The sequence below is a fragment of the Portunus trituberculatus genome, chromosome 37, assembly GCF_017591435.1.
Source record: "Portunus trituberculatus isolate SZX2019 chromosome 37, ASM1759143v1, whole genome shotgun sequence".
NCBI classification, from domain to species: domain Eukaryota; kingdom Metazoa; phylum Arthropoda; class Malacostraca; order Decapoda; family Portunidae; genus Portunus; species Portunus trituberculatus.
In genome coordinates this window covers 31,763,728-31,768,727 of record NC_059291.1, presented here as the reverse complement: position 1 = coordinate 31,768,727, position 5,000 = coordinate 31,763,728, and positions in this window count along the sequence as shown.

Genomic DNA, 5,000 nt, shown 5'->3' with positions numbered 1-5,000 from the left:
GAATAGATTAATAAGCAGAGATAACAAATGAGTGTCGACAAACTGTAATGAATCCCTCGCCAGTTGTTGTGAGGGAGAATGACGTGTAATATTCTATCAAGCGGGTGTGGAGTTGAGTGTGTTTAGCGTGGAGTGAGTGTACTTGTATTTAGCATAGGGTGAATTAATGGCTATGAAAGCCACTCACCACTATTCTCACCTGGCGACCTGTGAAAAGTGTGTGCTCACCTGTCCCGTGCAGAAATAGTGACAAAACACCTGTAAAGTAATGGGTGATATATTTATTTATTCATTTATGCTGTATGTTGCAATATTTTTTTTCGTTTTTTTTTCCTACTACTACGTCTACTACTGCCACTACCATCACTACTATCACCTCTACTATTATTACTATTACAACTGTTACTGCTACTACTATTACTATTGCTATTGCTACTATTACTGCTACTACTATTACTATTGCTACTATTACTGCTACTACTATTACTATTACTACTATTAATGCTACTACAATTACTACTACTACTACTACTACTAGTACTACTACTGCTACTGCTGCTAGTACTACTACTACTACTACTAGTACTACTACTACTACTACGACTACAATAATTACTATTACTACCACTGCCATCACCACCACCACCACCACCACCACCACTGCCACTGTTACTATTACCACCACCACTGCTACCACTATTACCACCACCACTACCACCACCACCACCACAACACTATTACCACCACTGCTAACACTACTACACGTCCGGTCCACTGCTGGGCTAGACTGCCTCCTGACAGAGGAGTCAGGAGGACTCAGTTGGCTGAACCGTTGCAGTGGATGCTCCTGCTACCACCACTGCACCACACTGCTACTACCACTACTACTCACCACTACTACTACTACTACTACCACTACTACTACTACTATTACTACTACTACTACTATTACTACTACTACTACTACTACTACTACTATACCACTACTACACCACTACTACTACTACTACTACTACTACTACTACCATTATTACTACTTCTGCTACTACTACTACCACTATTATTACTACTACTACTACTACCACCACTATTACTACTACCACAACCACTATTACTACTACTACTACTACTACTATTACTACTACTACTACTACTACTACTACTACTACTACTACTACTACTACTACTACTACTACTACTACTACAACAGCAGTACGCGTATTTCTCGTATATTTTTTGTTGTGATAATTTTTCCTGCACAGGTTTCTTTATGACAGTGTGGTTGTTTCCCAATGCATTCCTTTGTACATTATGGCATGATTAGGTCGTCAGTGAATGTAGGCTCTCCCTTCCTTTGCTTGGAGTGATGAGACAGGTGTAAAAGCACAATAGTGTTTCTCAATGATTTTTTTTCCACCATGAATTTCTCTGTTTGGCTTTGTTTATGGTCACACAGCGGCCTTCCTATGAATTCTTTTCTGTGTTATGTCGTGGTTAAACAGTCAGTGAATTTATTTTCGTACATGTTAGTTGTGTTAGTTTGCTTTTGTTCTACTTTATTCATTCATTTCCTTTTATTTTAGCTTTTTTAATCTTTTTTTTTCACCTGTGTAAGTGGTGGTCAGGTTGGATGAGTTACTTTGTCTTAATGCATCATCAGTAAAAACAAAGGTATTTATTTCTTACCCATACTGCGCTTTTCAATTGTAGTTTTCTGCATTCTTGCTGTATTGTATTTCTGAATATTCTGAGGAGGAGTACTGAGGGGTGTAGAGTGCTGTGCTTACTGCAGGCATCATTTATCGCTATTTAGATTAGCTAGTACGCATTCCTACTTTTATATCAAGGACAATGGGTGACGCTTGCTCCATTTAACGCCAGGATACATTAGAGTTAGTTTGAATAAGGAGATCACAAGTAGCAAGAATCATTTATCGTTTAGATTAGCTAGTACTTATTTCCTCTTTTATATCAAGGACAATAGGTGACGCTTGCTCCATTTGACGCCGATACATTAGAGTTTGTTTGAATAAGGAGATCACAAGTGGGAGTGTGTTACAGCCTTCCCACTGGACACCATTGGCAGTCAGCTCACACTCACGGCAGGATAAAGGCCTAACTTCCTGCGTCTGTCTCTATCTGCTGCTTGTGTATTCAGGTTCGCCGCATCTAAATGTATGATGTCATTACTCCATCACTTCCTGCGTCCCTCGGCTTAGTTTGCTCGTACATCTGTTCCCTCACGTCACCGTCAGTGCTTACAATCGCCTGTCTCAGTTTACGAAGAAAGTCTTGTCTCGTACACCTTTTGAACATTTTAACCCCTTCAGTGCCTTCAGTTTCCATATTCATTCCATTTATTTATTTAGTGATTTTATGCAGTTTGAGAAATTGATGTAGGGGATTGAAATAGTGAGGACTGTTGATATCAATCTTTTGATCTCAATAGACCTTTCTTTATGTAAATTAAATAGTCTAGTTGTACACAAATCTCAAGGTAAAAATGTATCCCAGTGTTGAAGGTTAAGCACTTTCAAATTAATGACCTTAGTTTTCCTCATGGTCATGGAATATTTATTTTTCAATATTGATATCATAAACTAAGGAAATGTATCTCAGTATTGATGACAAAGAAGGTGTGTTTTGATATTTTGTCTTTTTGTGGTGGCATATTTAACCCCTTCGGTACTTGGGTGCGTTTTTACCCTTGAGTTTTGGATATGATTTGACGGTTTTGTTTACATTAGAAGGGTGTATAGAGGTCAGAAGAATAATGGCTACAGTCCTCACTATTTTAATCCCCCTTATGAGTTTCTGAAGTTGTATAAAATCGCCAAATAATAAGCAAAATAAATAGGAAAAATGTTTCATGGTACTGAAGGGGTTAACACAGTACAGATTTCCATGTTGACAAAAAGGAAATAAAAGGTGTTGGTATTTAAAACACACTTTGCAGTATTTCATGTCAGTCTAGTAAAGAACACTTGAATTTATCTTCATCTTGTACTATTCACCTCAGCATCTTTCCTTTACAAACTTAGGTCTGCACGTGTCTCTTCTCCTCTCCTCTCCTTTTCTCTCCTCTCTGGAAGGAATGTGTGTCAGGAGGAGTGATTCACGCACCATTCGTTCACGTGATGCGTTTCAAGAAGATGAGCGTAATAAAAGATATCATTCAATTATTCACCTCACAGATACGCCTCAAGTGAAACTTTTCCTCAACGTATCTAATTTTCTCTCCTTTCATCACCCTCCTTAAAAATTTGGGATCTTCAGCTATTATGCTAATTTAGTTATACTCGTGATGCTTCTCAAACCATCGTTAAGTCTGTATTTTAGAAACTTCTTTATTTTTTTCATGTCGTCTATTCCTCCTCGTGTATTTAGCGCTGCTCTTACATTTTCTCTACCACCACGAAACTCTTTTTTCCTTGTCCTTTTCCTGCCTCCATTGTTGATATTTATTACTTAAGTACTCTGCGCGAACAAGTAATCTCCTTATCAACATCATCTCTCCTCACTTTCTTTTATTGTATCTTTTTACCTGGAACATTTTTACTCTTCTCTTAATCTTTTTTCTTTCTTCATTATTATTATTATCATTATTATTATTATTGCTGTTGGTGCTGTTGTTGGTGCTGTTGTGTTGTTGTTTTTGTTTTTATTAAAATATATCTTCTTTTCTCCTCCTCCTCCTCCTTCTCCTCCTCCTCCAATGTTTTCCTATTTTCATTGCTTTCATTTCCCTTTTCCTTTTTCTCTTCTCCTGCTCCTCTTTCTCCTGCTCCACCTCCTTCAATTTCTGCAAATGCCCTGCTTCAGACACTGCTTGCATTGTTTCAGCCACCCTATGCTCTATGACTATGTTGTCCCGCATGCGCTCTTAAGACCCGTATTCAAAAACGCTTTACTCTCTCACGACAACTGTTTTCAAAGGTTCTAGTTGAAGATACTCGTGTATTTAAGGGTATTTCTATGGTTCTGGTAATGGATTAGTAAGATTTCTAGTTTATCATAAAGAGAAACTGTCTTGAAAATCTTTGTTAGTCGTCTCTTGGGACTTAAAAGCAAGGCGTCCAACCATGCCTCGGAGGTGGACGCTGGCGGCCGGGGTTTAGCTTTCTATTTCCCAGCATTCATTAATATACTGCAGTTCTCCATCTCGTTGTGTATCTGAACCCTCCACAAGTAGTAGCATCTAAGTGGGCGTTTTTCAGTCGTTTTTGTTGCCCTTGGTGGGATAACACAAAAAAGAAAGTAGTAGTCCCTGACAGCACTGTACATGACACTCAGCAATACATGACACTCAGCAAGCATTGGCAAGCAGACAAATATTCAAGTCTTGTATAACATTCTCTTGTCACGAATCACACATTTATCTCACGTCTTAAGATTTTACGTCTAATTACTCTTCTCTCCCTTCCTTACTTTTCTCTTTCTCCTATCTTTTTCTTTCTTTTTCCTTGCTTTTTCAACTTTATACCATTTCCTTTGCAAAATCCTTCTTTCTTTCCTTTAACTCTAAACTTGCTTTTTCTCCTTTTCTTTTTCATTTCCTATAACGGTTTATTCTTTCTCATGTTTTCCTCATTTTATCTTCCTCTCGGCCTTTGTTCCTCTAAACTTACTGCATTTTCTTTGTCTCCTTTCTTCACTGGCCTTCTTTTTACAATTTGTTCTCTTGTTCTCCTCTGTTGATCCGTTCCGCTAACATTTTCCTTGTCTTTCTTCCTTGTTTTCGTCTTCTTGTCTTTCCTCCTTCCTTTCATATTCCTTTCTTTCTTGTTTCCTCCGACGTTTCTGTTTTTCTTCTACAATTCCCTTTCTCCACTTAACCTTCATATTGACATTTACTTTCCATTTATCTATCTATTTTTTATTTCATCGGCTGCGCTAACGTCTCTTTGTCTATCTTCGTTATCTCCTTTCTCTTCCTTCTTGTTTGCAACGTTTCTGTTATTCAGTGTCTTTTTTTTTTCCTTTCCTTTCCTTTCCATCAG